Source organism: Vulpes lagopus, chromosome 17, assembly GCF_018345385.1.
Source record: "Vulpes lagopus strain Blue_001 chromosome 17, ASM1834538v1, whole genome shotgun sequence".
NCBI lineage: Eukaryota > Metazoa > Chordata > Mammalia > Carnivora > Canidae > Vulpes > Vulpes lagopus.
Window position 1 is genome coordinate 24,033,547 of NC_054840.1, and position 22,998 is coordinate 24,056,544.

The 22,998-nt window shown below is 37.3% G+C and overlaps 1 protein-coding gene across 7 annotated transcripts in view; it reads right to left on the reverse strand.

Annotated features, from left to right (window-relative positions):
* MAP3K13 (mitogen-activated protein kinase kinase kinase 13) overlaps positions 1-22,998 on the reverse strand; it is a 169,701-nt gene that overhangs the window by 139,024 nt on the left and 7,679 nt on the right. For 5 of the 7 annotated variants that reach the window (XM_041731839.1, XM_041731841.1, XM_041731840.1 and 2 more), the window contains one exon: positions 22,488-22,539. The exons of 1 other annotated variant lie outside the window; for it this stretch is intronic. The gene's annotated coding sequence lies outside the window, so the exon portion shown is untranslated. Of the gene's footprint in view, positions 1-144; positions 1,712-22,487; positions 22,540-22,998 lie in introns of those variants that run through there. One more of the 7 variants, XM_041731843.1, reaches the window with a different exon arrangement.

Here is a 22,998-nt window from a genome sequence, read left to right on the forward strand (position 1 = left end):
ACTTGTGAAATGCTGAAACTGTCTTTCAAGTGGATCTACTTACACAGGATTTAGCACCCAGCAGGACCTTAATTTAATCTTCAGTGGGAATTATTCCCACAATCTTTTTATATTCGAATATATTAAAAAAAATAAACTACTTACAGCACAGCAAGCTGAAATCTGGACCGACAGCATGAAACTACCGGCAGCCGCCTATTTCCTCACAGACTAAACTTTGTTCCCTTCCTGGCTGTTTCTGGATCAGGTTCACACAGATACACATTTACTCGGCCCTGGAAGCTACCACCCAGGAGCGAGGTGGGAGGGTCTGTTAATTTAACTACTGCTTGACCACCCCTCCTCGGCAGCTTCTTAAAGGTCAAGTTCAATGTGTTTAAAGAGACAAATGCAAAGATCATAACAGAAAACCTGAAAAATCTCATAACCTCTGATGGCTGGGCCTTGGTTTTAGAGGACTTTTTTTCCCCATATATTCGTGGGCGGGGGGCAAGGAGACTAATATAGTTGTCCTCTCAGCTTCAAAAACTATGCTTTCTCCCCTTAATAAAAGTTTTCTCTCCTCCTCAGAATCTGTAATGTTGTACAGTCATGGCAAAAAGAGGCCAGAAAGTTGCTTCTCTACCATAGTCCCCACCACCTCCATTCTCCCTCTTTTCTCAATCAGGGAATGCCTTAGAGTTCTTGTTAAACTGTAGTTCTTTTCTGACATCAAAACCACCTGCTTACCTAAGAGTAAAGTGAGAACCTGGGTCCCCAATTCTGTTCTTTGCGAGATAAAACGTTATGCTGCTTCATCCCCTTCCACGTCCCTAAGCTTCTTTCCCTTCTGAGCTACTATATTTCTGTAATTTGTAGCATTAGCCATTGAAGCAGAAACCATTTATTATGCACTTACTGCACTAATCACTTTATAAACATTATCTCATTCTCTCCTAGGCAACATATTTGGGGATCATCTTCAATTCTTCTTAATCTGCTTCTCTATCCAATTAGCCCCTTCACTATCCTGCTGATCCTCTGCAATAAGAACTGTGGTAGGCAAAACAATGGTCCCCCACAAAAAATGTCCATTCTCTCATCACCAGAATGTGTGAATATGTTACTTTACATGGCAAAGGGGACTTCGTCAATGTGGTTAATGTTAAAGACTTTGAGATGGGGAAATTATCCAGATGGAGCCAATCTTATACAAATCCTTTAAAAGCAGTGAGTCTTTCCCAGCTGTGGCCAGAGAGAAGCAATGTGAAGACTGGACTTGCTTCTGCTGGTTTTGAAGGGGGACGGAGGGGGCTGCTAGAAGCTGGAAAAAGGAAAAAAGACCCTCTTCTAGAGCCTACAGAAAGGGATGCAGCCCTGATGATACCTTGGTTTTAGCCTATTGAGATCTGCGTTGATTTTTGACCTCAGGACTTTAAGGTAATAAAACCTGTTGTTTTGTTGTTTTAGGTCACTAAATTTGTGATAATTCATTATGACAGCAATAGAAAAATAATACAGGTAATTTCAAAATTAATTTCCTTTGAAAATACAATACCTAGAACTGAATAGTATACTCCAAATGATTTCTGATGAAGAAAAAATAATTTTGGAACTACTAAATTCCTTAATCTGATGCTATAAATTTATAAATTATAAATGCAACTTAAGATTTAAAATTTTTTTAAAGATTTTATTTATTTATTCATGAGACACAGAGAAGGAGAGGCAGAGACATAGGCAGAGGGAGAAGCAGGCTCCATGCAGGGAACCTGATGTGGGATTCCATCCAGAGACTCCAGGATCACGCCCTGAGCTGAAGGCAAGCATTTAACCACTGAACCATCCAGGCGTCCCTAAGATTTAAATTTTAACATTTTCTTAAGTCGGTGGACTTTTTGTCATACAAACTACATCAAACCAGCTACCTGACTGAATCTACCCTCATTCTTTCTTTCAATTAATTTTGGAAATGAAATGCAGAGCTTTATATTCAACACAACTAAAAAATTTCACCTTATTGGGTTAGCCCATCCTTCCAAACTATTAAGATACGTTGAATCATGCCTCTGCACTGTCATAGGAATAATCCTTTTTAAGCCTAACTGCATTTACTTAATTCCCATGTATTCATCAAATTATTAGTAAATAAATATTGAGCAGTCAAGATCAAGAACAGAGTTCTGATACGGAGAACAGAGTTCTGTTACTAGAGCCTTTAAATTTCACATTGATCAATAAATCAAAACTTTGGTTATACAAGTTCAATCAGCTACAAAACAACCTATTCTCATACAGCTTACTTTTTCTAAAAAAAATTTCTCTAACCTGTCAAGAGAATGAAACAATTTAATAGATAAAGACATGTCCACAGCATATTAGAACTCTACTGGAAATGGAGATGTAGTAAGTTTGATAGGAGCACTTTTTTTTTTTTTTTTTTGTAGTTAGGTGCTGTCTCTAAATGATTAACATTTCTTTTTGTTCCCCAGAGTTTATAAACTATCATTTCATTATTCTTTCTAGAAGTCTACCTGAAGTTAAAAGAAAGTTTATTCAACTGAGTGAAGTGACAACTTCTGTCTCAGAAGAGGAGATGTAAGTGGATGCAGGGAGAAGGGGGACACTATGGAAAAAGGCATGGTGGAAGGAATGAGCACCATGTGCCCTTGGGAGAGTATAAAAACCAGACTGGTCAGAGCGATAGTGGTTGTTGGAAAGTAGTATGAACTGGGGTTGAGACATATGATGTAAAGTCTTGAAAAGAGGACTAGGATTTCACCTTAATATCAGAAAATAGAAAGAACTAAAAGATTTTAAGGGAAAAAACCTAAATGAATGCTTTAATGACCTAAATGAATGCTTTAATGACCTAATTGAAAAATGGGCAAAGAATATGGATAGTTCACAAAAGAAAGTGTAAATGGCTCTTAAATATGTATAAAGACACTCCACCTCATTTGTTATAAGAGAAATGCAAATTTAAAGTACACTGACATAATTTTTAGCTACATCTTAACCCATCATATCGGCAAAATTCAGTCTCATAAGACAACACAAGTGAGCCTACACGGAAATAATGGAAGATAAAATAGTGGAAACTCTCTAAAATGCAAACTGGCAATCAAATTATAAACGCATATACTCCTTCACCCAGCAATAACTAAAAATCTGCATGTGTAAAATGACATCTATTCATGGATATTCAATATAGCATTATTTACAAAAGTAAAAGATGTCAATCAGTAGGAAACTGGCAAATCAAATAACAGAACAGATACCCAATAGCATACTGAAATTTTAAAAATAGGCAACTTTGTGTTACTGAGGAAAAAGTGATGAAATTATACCAAGTTAAATATAAAGAGCAGTATGTTTAGAATGTAGTATATTTGTGTATGTCTGGAAGTGTGTGTGTGTACTCAGAGACTCTTTTAGGAAGAATATCCAAGAAACCAGAAACAATGGGTTGTCTTTAGGGAAGAGACGAGATAGTTACATTTCAGAGGTAGGAAGGAAACTTCTATACCCTTTTTGTCCTTTGTAAATTCTTACCAAAGTTGGTATTACCTATTTAAAAAATTGACAGATATGCTAAATAGCAATGCTGCATCCTGAAATAGAAATAATACAGTAGTAAAAAATCTGGAAAACTAAGTCTGGATTTTAGTTAATAGTCATGCAACAATGTTACTTTCTTAATTTTAACAAATGAGCCACAGTTATAAAAAATATTAACATCAGAAGAAACTGGGTGAAGGCACTATTCTTACAGCTTTTTATGAATGTAAAATTATCTCAAATAAAAAAATTATTAAAACAAGAAATAGGGGATCCCTAGGTGGCTCAGCGGTTTGGTGCCTGCCTTTGGCCCAGGCATGATCCTGGAGTCCCGGGATCGAGTCCCACATCGGGCTCCCTGCATGGAGCCTGCTTCTGCCTCTGCCTGTGTCTCTGCTCCTCTCTCTATGTCTCTCATGAATAAATAAATAAAATATTTTTAAAAAATAAAAATAAAATGAAATAAACTGGGGCGCTTGGATGGTTCAGTCGGTTAAGCATCTGCCCTTGGCTCAGGTCATGATCCCCAGATGGGGCTCCCTGCTCAGTGGGGAGTCTGCATCTGTCTCCTTCTGCCCCTCCCACCCCCTCTGCTCATCTCACTTGCTCTCTCTCTCTGTCTCTCTCAAATAAATAAATTATTTATTTAAAAAAATGTTTTAAGTTGTTAGGGTAGCTGCAGTGGCAATGGTTTGTAGAGAGGAGATTAGAACCAAAGATGCTAGATGGGAACCTGTGGGAGCAATCTTGGCATGAGGTGCATTAGGGTAAAAGTCATGAAAATACAATGAAATGAACTAATGCAGATATGAGATACATTTCAAAAGAAAAAAATGAACAAAATATTTGCAATAGCAGAGAGCAGAGATAAGATCAGCAATACCAGTAGCAAAAGATGAAAATGAGAGGAGGCATGAGATTCAGTTCATCATTCAATAAGTATTTGCTGGTACCATCCATGCTAGGCTCTGTGCAAGGCCCTGGGAATGTGAGTGAATTTATAAATGCCAAGAATGAAGTGGCCCTAAAATGTCTAAGTTCAATTGTTCCAAAAGGCATCTGGATATTATAGGGTGAGTGTTCCAGTGAGAGGACAGAAGATAGCTAAGAAAGGTGACAGGGACGGAGGAAGGAGAAGTTAAAACTGAGCTGTGGGGAAGAGAGGAGTAGCAAAGAAGTCAGGGTAGGAATGGTCAAAAGGTATTGAAAATAAACAGGTTAGGGCAATTTCCCGGAAACAAATGAAAGAAAGACCAAAGAAGGTTTCCATTAAATGCACTGTTCAAGACAGGAGGATCTACAAAAGTCCACAAGACAGATAAAGAGAGAAATCCTTGATGGCAAAGGAGGTCTCTCTGAACTTTTTCACTTTCAGTAAAGCCTAAATGGAACCCGGATTACAGAAGTCAAAATTTTCTTACAAGAAAACACTTAAAATTTAAAGGTCTTTAGGAAATGGGATTACATTTACTATCCTGCTTCTCAAACTGAGGTATTTGAAACCACAGGGTAGATATGTAGGCAACATCAGTTTTATTTGGAGGAAAATTTATTGAAACAGAAGAATACAAAATTTGCATGAGTTCTGAAGACAAATCCTGAAATTTCAAGCATAGAATATCTTTATAGGAGGTCACCTCCCTACTTCTAGGGCTACAAATTCATTCTCCACGTCTTTTTTTTTTTTTTTTTTTTTTTTTACTTATGATAGTCACACAAAGAGAGAGAGAAAGAGAGATGCAGAGACACAGGCAGAGGGAGAAGCAGGCTCCATGCACCGGGAGCCTGACGTGGGATTCGATCCCGGGTCTCCAGGATCATGCCCTGGGCCAAAGGCAGGCGCTAAACCGCTGCGCCACCCAGGGATCCCATTCTCCACTTCTTTAAAGGGATTTTGGGTAGAGATCTGAGCACTGATATAATGGCCAGCTATATTGAAATGTATCCTTCCTATTGAAATTCAGGATGCCTATAATTTAAAAAAAAATAACTTTATGAACTATGGCCTCACATGGCAAATTACAATAAGTATTTCACATTCCAAGAAGAAAAATAATGAACAAAATCTTGAGTTTATCATATTTATCACTGTTTTCTATTGCTATTTTGTAACCATATATTAATCCTTTATGTCTGTAGCTAGAGCTTAGCTAAATGCTTAGACAGAAGTCATTGTGCTAATACTCAAATGCCTATCAGTACTACTTGAGAATGTTGCATACATGATATACTAAGTACCAACCAATACCACATGCATGCATACATATGTACATATCTATATAATTTATATATGTAGATATTGTGGTGTACACACACATACTATAAACATAGGTTATTGTTAATACAAGAATTGGTGACTGCTAATTTATATAAAAACAACTAAAATCCTGCCTATGTGTAGTACACAGTATTCCAGTAAAAGGGGAGTGCAGTTTTCATATGTAATTCATACCAAGTAAATTGTAACTCTGCCAAGTAAATTATAATGTTACTTTGGCATGAGGTCATCATAAACCAGGCTAAGCATAAATTTGAAAGCTTTCCTCCGATTTTTTCCAATTAATTTTAAACATCCCAGTCTACAGGCCACAAGGCAATACCTCCCACCAAGTAAATTTTTTTTATATATATATTTTTTGTGTGAAAAAGCCATTAGAGCAGTAACAGTGTAGTAAAATACAGGAGTTTCTTGAAAATGTTATGGAAAAACTATGTAGGGATTTTTATAAAATCAATTCTCTAGTCTAATGTCATCTGAATGGAAAAATTATCATTGTTTATTATCCAAATCAATTCTGGTATTTAGACATTCTTACTGTTTAAAAGAAAATCAATTTTAAGAATCATTAAAAAACCCCAGTTTCTTTTATAAGTGTTTGGTTTTTAAACTAAAAGTTATGTAGCAAATAGCTCTCATATTCCATCTTGTATACAATGTCGAAAACTACTTCTCAAGGCTAAGAAATAAAAAGCTAATGCAACACTAAATCTGGAAGACAGAATTACAGCTCTCACAAGTATATTAGTTCAGGCTGTTGGCTTTCATGAGTAACAACAACTCTGGGGGCATGTTATCACTTCTTAACATCATCCATGGCCAATAACTCTCTGCTGTCACACTGTAAAGGAGTCTTGACATTATCATATTTTGAGAAAGCAAATCTGAATTGACATTCTAAGAATAATAAGTTATTTTCTTTTCCTATTTGACCTTTATAATTATGAGATTGACAGAATTCCCAATGTTTCCCTTTTCATCTCAAATATATATTCATGGAATGTGAATTCATACAAGCACTTTGAATGTCAGGTAAACGGAATTATTAATTCCACTATGCAATTTGGTATTACCTAGAAGAGTTGAAGCAACTCAACTCCCTAGAAGAGCTTCTCAATTGCTGTGCCCTGGTATGCAATGAACACGTTACATGTGTGCCCAGATATGGATCTCCTCAGCTCTCCAGCCAACTAGAGGCTCTCAGGCCAGAGACATAGCTTCATTCTTTTAATGCAGTCTACGGAACAAATATTTCCAACATTGTCTATGTGTGCCATGACAGGCAAAAGGTTGAGAAACATTAATAGAGAAGTCTTCTGCCACATGTGTAGCAGATATAGATGCAGAAATATATGTATACACAGAAGCAATGTTTGTAGTACCTAAAAACTGGACCATCTCAAATGTCTATTAATCACTTAATCTGCCAATAAGTTCACTTAATCTGCCAATAATGCAATATCCTACAACAGTGAAAACTAGTGAGCAATAGCTATATGCGTTGACATAGATAAATCTAAGACTCGAATGCTGATTTTCAGAAGACAGGAAGGCCCAGAAAAACACATACAACATGATTCCATTTTAATGAAGTTCAAAACACAGAAAACTAATCAATATACTGTTTGGGGCATATAGTATGTGATTAAAAAAAACACTGAAAAAAATTCAGAACTTTAGTTAACTCTGAGGGAGCAAGAGAAGACAGGGGTATACAGAAGATATTAGAGGGAAAGATAATAATGCTTTTTAAAAACTGAGCTACAGGAAAACACGTTTTCCATAGTTATTCCATAAGCCTTACATACATTTTATGGACATTTGTATCTACTCAATCTTTAGTAAGCATCTTTTATAAAAGCTCTACTTTGTCCAAAAATAGTGAATGCATCTGTCATCACTGCAACATTATGAGGTACATGGAATCGTCCAGACAGAAAGCATGAAATTATACAGAATGTTGGTCAGACACTGAACCTTTCACAAAGGCCCTACAGACTCCACATGTGTGTGCAACAATACAAGATTTGAAAGCTATACAATAATTAAAATTAAATTTAATATGCTATGATTTTATGAGGTGCCATATGTGCAAATTTTAACATTAACTAAAATATGGATTTAAAGAATCAGGACTGAATAAACTGTCAGCCTATGAATGAATAACTGCTCTTGCAATTTTCTAAACAGTCAACGTTTCATTGTGTATTTAGACCACACAAAAGACATTTACAGAATGACAATACTTTAATTCATCATGTATATCCAGCAATGTTTGCTTAGTCAAATGCCTGTCTGTTTGTCAATGTCATTTAAGGGCAGGTTTATAGAGCTTTAAGAGCAAGAACTGGGTCTGTTTCAACTGATATGACTACCAAGGAAAGCACAATGAAAACATTTTAAGAATTCCTGCCTGTCTTCTGTCTCCTTGTATTTTAAGGGCTAAGCAGTAAGAAAGCTATTTTTCTAAGCATTGGATATTTTGAAAAATGCAGAAGAGACAATAGATCGCAAAGATATAAACTTAAACTCCAAATTAATTAAATCTATTATTTTTGGTTTGAAATATAAAAGAAATCCAGGTTGAGCTCTCCCCTTTAAAAAAAAAAAAAAAAAAAAAAACACCTAACAGTAGATAAGTTAATGTTTACACAAAGGCAATTTTTTTCCGTTTGCTTTTTTTTTAAAGTTCAAATGGGTGAATGACCTTGCTGGAATTCCCCGTCAGTTCCAGAGTATCTATCTGGAAGTTTCAAATAGAAACCACTTTCACATGATACACTAGAAAGGTATGCCAAGTGGTATCTGTCTCTCCACCTTGAACCTGGATGTTATATAACAGATGAAGCAATAAACTTCACATAAGATGAAAGGCTTCTTTTCCCCGTTAGGCCATTTACGATCATTTAGACATATTTGGCATTATATATTCATAGGGTCAATTATACACAGAAAACCTTCATATATTTATGCAACTCAAGAAATTTGCCGTTGATACAGCTTCAAGCTATCAAAGGCCAATTTTTAAGCATATCAAACACTGGGTCAAGTGAGAATCTGAGCCCAGAATTAACTCCTATGACTCTTAAACACTGGTTATACAAATAGCATAACTACCTTAAAATCTAGATAATATAAGGCATTTTTATTTTTGCTTTATTTTGGAATTTCTAAAATACCTATTTTCACTGGATTTATTGTGAAAGGCTTGGAGGAAACCTGTCTTTTCTAGTGTGTGGCAATTACAAAACTAACTTGAAGCCACCAAAAACTAATAGTCATAAGCAATGGTGGGGATGATTTAGGACAGAAACAAAAGATTTCACCAACAAAAAAATTTCCCCACACCCCTCAGTTTCCCTCACTTTCAGAAGATGAAAATACTATTATGTTGCACGAGATTTCAGCCCAGTCACCTACCCTGTTCTCAAAAAGCTGGTTCAGGACAAATAAAACTTAAACATTTTACAATCTCAGTTTGTAAAGAATTTATCAGTTTCTCAGAGGTTGAAATGAAGGGTAGAGTGAATGGGGAAAGATTATCTCAGTAAGTTGAGCAGAGGAAACACTGCATGTGAACATTGTCCCTAGACTATCTCAATACCATTATATCATAGTGCCTGGAATCATCTCAATATTACTAGTTTTTTTTTTATTATTTTTATTTATGATAGTCACACATAGAGAGAGAGGGAGGCAGAGACACAGGCAGAGGGAGAAGCAGGCTCCATGCACCGGGAGCCCGACGTGGGATTCGATCCCGGGTCTCCAGGATCGCACCCTGGGCCAAAGGCAGGTGCCAAACCGCTGTCACCCAGGGATCCCCAATATTACTAGTTTTTAAAAGAATTTTAGGGCAGCCCAGTGGCTCAGCGGTTTGGCGCCGCCTTCAGCCCAGGGCCTGATCCTAGAGACCCTGGATCGAGTCCCCAGTTGGGGTCCCTGCATGGAGCCTGCTTCTCCCTCTGCTTGTGTCTCTGCCTCTCTCTGTCTCTCTCTCTGTGTGTGTCTCATGAATAAACAAATAAAATCTTAAAAAAAAAAAGAATTTTAACTCATTAGTATGACATCAAAATAGTTTCAGGATAGAATTAGAGGCCATTCAACTATTCCTCCTACCCAAGCTATGTTTCCTGTCCCAACCTACCTCCAGTTAAGATGGAACAGTAAAAGGCATAGTAAATCAGTGCAATCCTGATTTTTCAGATGAAGCTAAACTCTAAGTGTGACGGTTGGGGGCAGGGAGGGAAGAAAACTTGGATAATTCAATTGGTTCTCTGAAGTATTTCCCCCTTCCATCTCTACTTCCCTACTCCCATCTAGTTAGCAAAGAGAAAAAAATAAATAAAACTTCTGCTATTAGTTTGGAAATGTTAATAAGTTATGTAACATAATTCATAATTATATCCTAACCTTTACATTCCAAAATGCTTTCTTTGAAAGTAATGCAATATAGACAGAGGTCTTAAAAGATATTGGTAAAAGCGATGGCATCTTGGGGGAGGGAGGGGATTTTAAGAACATCTTTTATGATTTTTAATATATTTGAGCCTAAATATATTAAAAATATATTTTTGGCTCAAATATATTTATAAATTTTTTATAACAAAAAAAACCCCAGTAAAGTTATTTTCAATTTGCAAAACAAAAATATAAGCTATTCAATGCAAAGGTTTCTATGTGATGTTACCCATCAAACAGTAAACTCTTAAACTCAAAATCAAGAAGTATTTTGACTTCTAGGATATAATTTCATTTTCACAAATAAGGGAGAATACATCCAGCGCCTTTTTTGTTGTTGTTGTTCAGGGCTTTCTGTTCTTGACCTCCTTCATCCTCACGACTCCCACGTTGTTATCTTCTGCTCAGACTTCTCTTTTCTATGGTTAGTTTTGAAATTTCTTAACCAAAAACACAGCAATAGCTAATATATATTAAGCCAGGCATTGCTCTGAACACTTTACCTAATCAATTTAATCCTCACAACAACCCTGGGAGAGATTTCCAGTTTAAAAATATACTGTTATCCTCACTTTACAGATAAGGACCTAGAAGCAGAGGTGGTTAATATCCCATTTGCAACAGGGCACAGTAGCACAATTTGTATTTAAGTTTTTTTTTGGTTTTTTTTGTTTTTTTTTTTTTTGTATTTAAGTTTTTATTTGTTTTTAAGGAAGTATTCCCAGAGGAATGATACATGGAGGGAAAGGATATGTGATTGTGTTATTTTCATTACATAACTCCATGTTTTTTTCCAAGATTTTTGTAAAGTAGTGATTCTCAACTTATTGTCTCTGGGCCACCAGCATCACCATTATATGAGTACTTGTTAGAAATGCAAATTATCAGGTCCCACCCAGACCTACTCAATCAAGAACTCTATTGTAAGGCCGAGCAATATGTTTTTGTTCATACATGCACACATATGTGCTTTTTGTTAAGTTACTCTTCTGGGGTGATTCTGATGCATGTTGAAGTTTGAGAACCATTGTTCTAATCGGTAATATAGCCATCAATTATGCAAAAGATCTCATTTGGCCACATATTTCATATATTGAGGTATAACTGCCTATTTTTTACTAATTTTATTGCATCTCTTGGAAAGGGGCACTCATTTGCATTCATTCCACACACACTTATTAAGCACTTACTATGTGCTTGAGAATGAGTGCTCAAAGAACTACCACTCTAGTTAGGCAGAAATTTAATCACTACAATGCAAGGTAGTAATTCAAGGATAGAGATGCACAGGATGCTGAGGGCAAGTAAACTGTAGTAGATAAAGGATGGTCTTGATCTCTTAGGAATTGTTGTATTCCACTGAACCCTCTGAGAAACATTATTTTATGCCAATATATCTTACCCTCTAACCCAGGGACCCAGGCCCCAAATAGCGGCAATACCATAGCAGCATTCCCTGTCACAGTGATTAACAAACTCAGTAAGGTAATTCCCGTGTGGTTCGAATCCAGAGTATGTGTAGAGAAAGGAGCCAGTCTCTGGAGCTTCCTAAGAGTCTACACAGCTTTCCTATTCTACTCCACAGGTAACTTGACAATAAGTCACCCCTTTCCCACCACTATCTCCTGTCTTTCACGATCCTGTCTGATATTTTCCAAAATCTAAAACTTTCAAACAGGGTACAGCTTCTGTACCCTTCCAAGTTTACATCTCTTCCATAATACTTTACTATTCTGAATCTAGTGTTTATTATCCCCCCAAGAGTATGATTTTTCATCTTTATGATGATGTGTAAGATGCTTTTGAAACTTTTTTTTTTTTTTTTAACAGAGAGTGCATGCGTGCATGGGCTGTGTGAGTGAAGGAGAGCAGTGGGAGAGAAAGAATCCTAAGCAGGCTCCACGCTCAGTGCGGAGTCTCCTCCAGACTTGATCTTGTGACCCTGAGATCATGACCTCACTGGAAATCAGGAGTCAGACACTTAACCAACTGAGTCACCAGGAGCCCTGAAAATTTTTTTATTTAACTTTTTTAAGATTTTATTTAGTTAACAGAGAGAGAACAAGAGCCAGAGAGCACAAGCAGGAGAAAAGCAGAGGGAAAAGGAGAAGCAGGCTCCCCACTGAACCAGAGAGCCCTATGGGGGGCTTAATCCCAGGACCCCAGGATCATGACCTGAGCCCAAGGCAGACACTTAACTGAGACACCCAGACACCCCTATCTAACATTTTTTTTTTGAGATTGACCTGTGTTGAAGCAAGAAGCTCACTGGTGAATTTATGCCAATGAATAAATAGTCCAACAAAGTTAATTTACTCATTTTCCTCTTAATAGATAGGCCATTTCCTTTTTTTTTTTAAATAGTGATGTGATGAATATTTGAATAGATTACTATAGCAAATATAAAGAGCCACCACATTTCTAAAAAATGTGTCTGAATCTTCTCCTTCCCCCTTTTTATAGTTTGTATATCTCTACTGAAGTTCTTCAACTGTTCATGTAAATATCCCACCTTTTCCACTAGATTCTTCAACATATTAATCATAATTAAAGTTCCTGTCTGAGAGTTCCAACATCAATCATCTCTGGGTCTGGGTTGCTTTATAACTTGAAAATGGGTGGTTGTTTTTTTCATGTATTTTAAAATTTTAGATTGAATGCCACACATTGCCTATAAAATAACCATACAAACTGGAAAAGAATAAAACTCTTGGAAATGCGCATGCCCATTCTTCTGTCCTGCAATCGGGTAAACTGAAATTCCAAAGAAAAATAACGTAGTCAGTAGTTGAGCTGGTTTTTTTGTTGCTATAGTTACCTGCTGGGCATCTTCCTCCAGCGGTGAGCGACTGCTACTTTGTGCTTAGTGTGGAACCTAGGATACTCGGGTTTTATTCAGTGTTCCTGCTCTACACTCAGCTTTCAGTAGTCACTGCATGTCTATGCCACAGAAGGGGTTCTTTCTGTGCATCCTTGCCCCTTCCTGAAGAGGCAGACTGCCATTGTTTGTTACTCAGTGTTAAAGAGTCTTGGTTCTCTTGGTCCAGCCTCAATCTTAGGCCCTATACCTTATGCTTTGGTATGGGGCTTTCTACACCCGTTCTCCAACTCCCCATGGCAGTGAAACTCTGCCTTGTATCTACAGGGGAACTCTTCAAAAATCCCTCCTGTACTCCAGATCTCACACTAACCACAAGGTAGCAGCAGCAACTGGTGGAGAGTTTCCTACACCCAGCACAGAAAGCTTTTGTTTCTACCTTACTCTCAGAAGCAATGAATCTTTGCCTGGACCCTGAAAAAGGAAGTTTCCTATCCCTCCCTCAGTGACTTTAGATTTTTGCTTCATATAAGAAAAAAGATTGGTAAAGTGGGTAGGGTATGTATGTATGTATTTATAGGAAAAGGGAGAGAAGGAGAGTCTTAAGCAGACTCCATGCTGAGTGCAGAGCCCCATGTGGGGCTCAATATCACAACCCTGAGATCACAACCCGAGCCAAAACCAAGAGTCAGACACCCAACCAACAGCAGCACCCAGGTACTCCAGGCAGGGTTTTTAAACTATGTGTCCTAAAGGGTGGCTCTCTCTTAATCTCCTATCTTGCCCTCAAATCTTTTAAGAGCAATAACAGAGGCTGTTGTAGGTGCAACTGTGTTCCCCTCAAAAGGTAACTTGAAGTCCTAATCCCTGGTATCTGTGAATATGACTTTATTTGGAAATAGCCTCTTTGCAGGTACAATCAAGTTAAGATGTGGTCATACTGGAATAGGGTCATACATGGTGGTATAGGAAGCCCCAGACCTCATTTTCCCACAAAGGGTCAGCAAGATGGCTGAATAGGAAGCCCCAGATCTAGCTTCCCCAAAGGGACATTAACTTAATATATGGTCTAAAAAGCCTGTATGTGGCCTTCAAAAACCAGTTAAGAAGCTGTAGTATTTAAGGCAAGCTCAAAGCCAAGAACGAGCACATCAAATGGGTAGGATTTCACTGCACCCGTTATAGACCTTTCCCAGCTGGCACACTTCAGATCAGGAGTAAACAACCAACTCACAGCTTCTCCATCAGGGTGAGAAGACCAGAATGTTTGTTTAACGTCCCAGATGTTAGGGGTGGGAAGGAGGGGGGCACTGCCCGAGAGACGATTTCTGTCTCTGACTTGGCGTGCTGAGGAAACTTGGCATACTTTGGGTGCCTGGGGGCCGCTGAGAACCGGGGAGTGAGCACAGTAGCGAGCTGCTCCACCAGAAAACCTGCAGTATCAGTGATGAACACCAGAGGGAGCAAGAGATCACCAACTTCTATAAAAGCTACTGGAGAACTCTTAATTGAGAAGGCTTAGACACAAGCCCAGAGAAAAGGCACGTCTGCGCTAGGTTTGAGAAGTCCTCCGAATCTTCAGTAAGGCTAACTACTGAAGGTCTTCCCCTTATGAAGCCAGTCCATAGAACTGAGAGAGATGGCTTTTTTGCAAATGCACAAACCCCAGCAAAATAAATAAGGCATTGAAGAAATGGGTAAATATGACCCCATCAAGGGAACAAAATAAAATTCCAGAAACTATCCCTAAAAGAATGGGAAAATGCAAAACAATCACCTTAAAGATGCTCAAAGTGCAACAAAAGTGCACAGACAACTAAAGGAAAGTAGGACAATGGTGCATGAACAAAACAAAAATATCAACAAAATCTAAAAAAAGAACCAAACAGAAATTCTAGAGCTGAAGAAAACAAATGGGAAAATTCACAAATATATGGAAATTAAACAATACACTCTTAACCATGGGTCAAAGAAAAAAAAATCACATGAAAATCAGAAAATATTTTGGGACAAATGGAAACAGAAACACAACATACCAAAATTGATGGGATGTAACAAAACCAGTACTAATAATAGAGCTGATCACAGTAAATGCCTTCATTAAAAAAGAAGAAAGGTGCCTGAATGGCTCAGTTGGTTAGGCAGCAGACTCTTGATCTCAGTTCAGGTCTCGATCGCAGGGTTGTGAATGTGTTGGGCTCCATCCTGGGTGTGGAGAAGAAAGGAAGGAAAGAAAGAGAGGAAGGAAGAGGAAAGAAAGGAAGGAAGGAAGGAAGGAAGGAAGGAAGGAAGGAAGGAAGGAAGGTCTCAATAACTTTACACCTCAAAGAACTAGAAATAGAAAAAACGAAACTCAGCAGAAGGAAGGAGACTATAAAAATTAGCTGAGTAATAAAATAGAGAATAGAAAAATTTTTTTAAAAATCACTGAAAGAGCTGATATTTTGAGAAAAATCAACAAAATTGATGAGTCTTAGCTACACAAAGATTTTAAAAAGTGAGAGGTGCTTGGGTGGCTCAGGTAGTTAAGTGTCTGCCTTCAGCTCAAGTCATGAGCCCAGGGTCCTGGGATCCAGCCCTGCATCTCCCTGCTCAGTAGGGAGTCAGCTTTTCTCTCTCTCTCTCTTTCTCTCTCTCTCTCTCTGTCCCCCCCCTCGCCCCTCCCCACCACTCATTTTCTCTCTCTCTTAAATAAGTAAAATATTTTAAAAGAGAGAAAGACTCAAACAACAAAAAATTTAAAAAGAGTACCACGACTCCTACCACACACACACACAAAAAAAATCAGAAGAGTGCTGTGAACAATTATACACCAACAAACTGGATAATCTGTCCCTAGATGGAGGCTTTAATAGACACCAACAACAAATTGGATAACCTGTCCCCAGATGCGTGGCTTTTATAAAACCACCATTTTGCACCAAAAAAAAAAGAAAAGAAAAGAAAAAAAGGAAGAAAGAAAGAAAGAAAGAAAGAAAGAAAGAAAGAAAGAAAGAAAGAAAGAAAGAAAGAAAGAAAGAAAGAAAGAAGAAATGGATAAATTTCTAGAAACACATAACTTTATCAAGGCTGAATCTTGAAGAAGAAAATCTGAACACTCCTATAATTAGTAAGGACATTAAATCAGTAACCATAAACCTCCCAACAGAGAAAAATCTAGGACAAGATGGCTTCCCTGAAGAATTTTACCAAATACTTAAAAGAATTAACACCAATCTTCAAACTCTTCCAAAAAATTGTAGACTCATGAAGTCAGCATTCCCAATACTAAAATGAGACAGATACCTTAAGAATACCATACACCAATACCTCTGATGAATACTGATGTAAAAATCCTCAACAAAATATTTCACTGTTACTGGGATGCAAAAACTAAAAAGTTTGATTGGAAGATTAGTAATTAAATTTTGAACGTGTTAAGTTTGAGATGAATATTAGGCATACAAATGGAAATGTTGGCAACTGAATGTACAAGTCTGGTAGTCAGAGGAGAGGTCCAAGCTAGAGATAAAGGTTTTCAAGTAAAGATGGTATTAGAGCCTCAAGAGTATAAGATCATCAAGAGAAATGAATCTAGATAAAAAAAAATGAGGTTTTAGGACTGAGCTCTAGGGCACTCCAGTTATTAGAGGTCAAAAAAAAAAAAAGAGGAGAAACCAACAGAGAAAACTAGAAGGAATAGTTAGAAGTAGGAGGAAAGCCTGAAGGGTATGATATACTGGAGGCCAAATAACGTATTTCCAGAAAAGTTAAATGATTATTTACGTCAATACTATATAAATTATGTATTGATGACACATTCAATTTAATACATATGTACCAATTTTGGAATAATTTTAACATCTATATTCACCAAGGGATATTGGATAAAAATTTTATTGATAATCAGGACTTATTTACTTCATTTTAAAGTATATAAAATATTGTTGAAGAATATATTATACGTGTATATATGTTTTAAATTTTTTTTAAAGATTTTATTTATTCATTCATGAGAGACACACACACAGAGAGAGAGAGAGAGAGAGAGAGAGAGAGAGAGAGGCAGAGACACAGGCAGAGGGAGAAGCAGGTTCCATGCAGGAAGCCTGATGTGGGATTCGATACCGGGTCTCCAGGATCACGCCCTGGGCCGAAGGCAGGCGCCAAACCGCTGAGCCACCCAGGGATCCCCTTAAATTTATTTTTAAACCTAGAACAGCATTTCCTGAAACACAATTCCAAGGAGTATTAAGATTTTCTGGGCAAAAAAAAAAAAAGGGTTCTAGCCACACAGAAGTTTGGAGAAGTACTAATTTGCATTATTAATTTTTTTAAAAATGCAAGATTTCCCAAACTTCTGTCAATTCAGAACCTTTTTGTTCTTTTTTTTTTTTTTTAAGATTTATTTATTGATTTATGATAGACATAGAGAGAGAGAGAGGCAGAGACACAGGCAGAGGGAGAAGCAGGCTCCATGCAGGGAGCCCGACGTGGGACTCGATCCTGGGACTCCAGGATTGTGCCCTGGGCCAAAGGCAGGTGCTAAACCGCTGAGCCACCCATGGATCCCCAATTCAGAACCCTTTTGGATTGCAGAGTCTCTTTTAGCCGTGTCAGGCATTCTGACTAACATCATCCGGAAAATATGGAGTCAAAAGCGTGGACATATTCTTTGTTCTCACTGTAGCAAAATTTGTGTCAGCAAAGAAGTTGGAGGATATTTTCTTTCTGCCACTTCAACACTTACTGAAAACAAGATCTTTTTGCTTCTATACCATTGTATGCTGGAAGATATGATTACACTGGTAGTTCTATCTGTTCTCAGGTTTTATGTTACTCATCAAATGTCAAAATGAAAAGCTGATTTCTTTAAAAATGAATATAAAGTTCCAAAAATAAATAAAATATGTAAAGAACACTCAATTAATATATTTTTGCTAGAGTAATGTAGATTTATATATTAAATATACCCCAATACGATCATTAATCAGCAACACGTTCTACATAATGCTTTTGGTAAAGATCACTTTTCCTTGATAAGAATTGTCCATTTTAATTCTGTGGCATTCTTATTATGTCTCCTCATAGTCTTTCTTTGAGATATATAAAACATACATGATTTTCTTAAATACATAAATGGTTTTTTTAAAAAACACATTATTTTCATTATTTCTCTAAAAGTCTGATGTTACTCACATCTCTTCTTACAATCCTAAAAAATAGGCCAGGACAGGAGATTTTACTTCAAAAGTACTGTTTATCTCCAGATCAGAGAAAGAAAAGAGAAAGGTAAAAAATGAAAAGTCAAAGAGCACATTTTGCCAGTGGAACCCCCACCTAGCTAAATAGTCTCATCTTTTGCTTCAAAATCCAGCTTTACTTAATGAAGTACTGCAGTTCACTACAAGGCCTGCAGTCCATGCCCACCCACATCCCCTGCTTTATTTCTGACCTCCAAAGATAGAAGGATCTCCACAATTTTCAGGCTCAGTTTTAAGTGACAAAAAGACAAAACAGAATTAGGGAAGTATATATCCCATGAGCACAAAGGCACATACTGTACAATATCCCATTTAACCTCACACACACACAAGGTAGCTCTCATTTTGTTTACTATATTCCTGATATTTCTTGAAGTCTAATTCACCTGCTTTACTCCCAATCCTACCTCAGTTACTGATTGAATAAAACTTCTTTCCAGTTTTATTGAGATATTATTGAATATAACCGTGCATTGGTTAAAGTGTAGGATATAACGATTTGATGTATATATATATCCTGCAGGATGAAAACTCTTGTCTCTAAGTTGCCAATTCTCTACTTCAAAAAGGAGGCCACAACCACTGGAATCTCATATTATCCTGTGATTAGAGTCAGGGAAGCTAGAGTAATTAATATCCTGGTTGGTATCTTTGACAGTGGACTTTCAAAATATTTCATTACTAAGTTTGAATCAACCTTAGAAATGTCCTGCACCTAAGTAGTGGCTAGTAGCTGTGACTGTCACTTCTCAGATAAAGCAGAGGCTTTATTATGGATAGACTATTCGTGTTTTATAACAATAGAGAATTTCCTAAAACAGGTAGCAAGTTCTAAAAAGAACTATTGTAGAAAGAAGAGTAATTTCATGACTTCCTATAGTTAAATCAAATAGGTTTTCTGGGTTTCCATGTAAGACTCAAATGTCTGTGATGACCTGTGCCATAGAATAAAGTACATGATTCTCATCCAAAGATCATTTCTGAGCAAGTAAATTATTTAATGAATCAAATTTACAACCTGCCCTTAGCCACCATGGGAGATAGTCTATGTCTTAATTTTACTCAATTTAATGTTACTATACATTCTCTTTGTTTTGTTCTCTTCATGGCATCTCGTTGTATCACATGCAGTTTTAGAGGTCACTTCAAGTATTTTTCATAACAGTGTAAGATATAAAATTAACTCCCCGGGATCGAGTCCCACGTCGGGCTCCCTGCATGGAGCCTGCCTCTCCCTCTGCCTGTGTCTCTGCCTCTCTCTCTCTCTCTCTCCCTGTTTCTCATTAATAAATAAATAAAAATATTTTTTAAAAAAGATATAAAATTAACTCATTTTTAAAAATCATTTAAAAACCTTAGGTCCCGGGCAGCCCCAGTGGTGCAGCGGTTTAGCGCCGCCTGCAGCCCGGGGTGTGATCCTGGAGACCGGGGATCGAGTCCCACATCGGGCTTCCTGCGTGAAGCCTGCTTCTCCCTCTGCCTGTGTCTCTGCCTCTCTCTGGCTCTCTCTGAATGAATAAATAAATAAATCTTTAAAAAATAAAATAAAATAAAAAACTTAGGTCCCAATAATTCAAAGTATAAGTCTGTCCAAATATGCACCTGTGAGTACAAGTTACATTCATTTATTGACTAAATATGTTCTAAGTGCCTACCATGTGTCAGGCACTGTTCTAGGTGCTAGGGGAAACAATGGTGAATAGTATGTCATTCAGAGGTAAGGATTGTGGGAAAAATAAAGCAGGGAAGGGGAAAAGGAATGCCAAGGGGAATGCGAAAGGAATGCCAACTTTGTGATAAAGTTACAATTTTAGATAAGATGGTCAGAGAAGGCCCACCTTACTGACATGACAAATCATGACTGGAAGGAACTGAAGATGGGGCGATCAAACCACACGGATACCTAAGGAAAGAGCATCCCAGGCACAGGGAATATCAAGCACAAAATTCCCAAGAGAGATGAGAGCTCTGCATTTCTGGGGATCAGCTAGGAGACCAGAGTGACTGGGGCTGACTGTCAGATGATCCAGAGATGAAGGGAAAACAAAGGCAGATCAGGTAAGGCCCTGGAGACCATCATAAGGACTTTGGCTTATAAACAGAATGAGATGAGAAGCAACTGGAAGGTTCTAAAGAGAAGTTACATAACCTAGAAGAACATAAGTACCTGAAATGTCTAAATGAAAAGAGTGGTAACTGTGGGAAGCATTAATCTGCAAATATTTATTGAGTCCATATTATTTACTAGGATTTTCCTAAGCACTGGGCATATAGTGCTAAATAAAAGACACATCAGTCCAAGCTTTAGTCTTGTGGGTGAGAATATTAACAAATGACTAAGCAAATAATTACAACTATACTGCATATGAGAAGAATTGGGTGATTGTGGAAAGAAAATTGAGGGAGGGAGGTCTAATCTGGTCTAGGCAATAGGGGAAGGCTTCTTCGAAGAAAAAATATTGAAAGTAAAATTGGAAAAGTACGTAGGAGTGAGTTAAGTGAAGAGGGATGAGAGGGACAAGAACACTTCAAGCAGAAAGTGCCTGCAAAAATCCCTGAAGGAAAAAAAAATAGGCATATTTAGGGAATTGAAGACTACTGAGGCTGGAGCTAAGTAGGCAAAGAAGAATGTCTAAAGAGTTCGGGTTGAATTCTAAGGGCAATAAGATACCAACAGTTTAAAGCAGGAGCCCAAGAAGATGAGAATTATATTTTTTAAAGATGACTCTAAAGCAATGAACTTAAAGGAAGAAGGAGTGAGTACAGGAAGCCGGTTGGCAGCTATTGTAGAAGTGCAGGCAAAAATAATGCTAGTGTAAATAAGAGTAGCAGATGTGGAAATAGAAAGTCATGGATAGCTTGAAAGATACTTAGGAGGTAGAAAAGACAGAATTTGATGGATGGATTATATCACAGAATTGAGAATGAAGTCAATAATAGCTGAGGTTGCCTAACTACTCTTCTTAACCCTTTTGGTAGACAGATCCTATCTTCTTCACTGAGATAAGATATCAATGTGGTTCCTTTTGGGGGGAGGAACAAGAAAAAAGCTGATCATATATGCTGATAAGGCCTTATGCCATCATTGCCAACTGTCATGCACAAAAGAGCCTCAGTTTGCACAATTTATGCAATTTGTTCTGGTTCCACCAATGAATGCAACTTGGCTATGGCTGTTCAGAAAAATGAAGCAGCTGGATTCTACATCTTAAATCTTCTGGTATATTCATGTTGCTAGTACTATATAGATTTAGATAATCTCTGTAAGCAGGGAACATCAATATTTTCTATAGCATTCCATCAAAGCTTATGTAAGTAATCCCAAGGCACCAAATACAAATTTTCAGTACACTACAGCACTGAAGAATTAGTTCTTTACCACTGAATTGGAATGTATAACCCCTAGAAGTAGCCATTCCCTATCATTTATGGATACTATAAAAGCCACTTATTCCTAACCAATGCTATCACCAAAAAGGTAGATATCTTTTTTTTTAGGAAAGCAGTTGAATAAGTTAATATCAATGACTTATTTATCTTAAATCATTAAAGATAAATTAAGTTACTTAGAGAAAGAAAATATTTTCTCTTCTAGAGACCATTAAACTCCTAGTCATGCTAACTATATTCTCTATAGCCATGTTCCAGAGTCCTCAAATATTGCTAAACTAAATGAGAGTTGTTGGTTTTTTTTCCCATTAGGTCAGAGAGATAAAAGCAAAAAAAAATTTTAAAGGAAAAACATTTGATATAATCTTTCTACTAGTATGAGGTTGAACCAACCTTACATGCTTTAATAGTCGGGGTGTCAAAATGAATGGTATTAGGGTACTAAATAAAATACCCAGAGCCCTAGGGGCCTTCTCTGTGTCAGAAATTTAAAATCTCATTAACTAGACCAAAAGTCAAACCGATATTAACTGTCAATTCCTTTGTCACAAGTAGTAGTGGTATGAAGTGAAAAGAAAGTCTCCTAAGAACCCAAATGGGAAGGAAAGCATTAGTGCTAAAATAATACACCTGGATCAGCGACTGCAACTGATAGGGGGAAAAAAATGCACTTTATTTAATGACACAAATACAAACACACACACACACACACACACACACACACACTCACACACACATATAACTGAAACATACTTACTCTTACCACGTAGGATGGTAGGATGCGGTGTGAAATGTTCTGCTCTATGCTCCTTCATTTAAAAAAAAATGCAGGTCACAACTTAGTAAACAAATGTTGCAAGCCCTAAGTACAATTACAATATATAACTGCTCTAGAGCATTATAAATGCTAACTTAAAATATTAGAGAAATATATAGTCTTCTTCCTTCTTAGGATCAGTCCACAAGAGTACTCCCTGTATTCAGAGAAAACAAAAATTAACACAGCCTTGTTCCCATGTATCCAACCTGGATACATTGCCTCCTTTCAGTGTGCTTACACCATCTACCTTGCCAGGCCCAAGAACTGAGGGCATAAAGTGTAACAGGACTCTATGTCTATACTACACATTTTACAGAAAAGTCCTTTTTATATATATTATTTCTTTTGACCCTCACAACAACCCTGTGAGGTAGGCAGGGGAATAAGACTAGATTTACTTTACAGATGAAATTAAGGTCCAGAGAGGTTATGTGACTTTCCCAGGCAG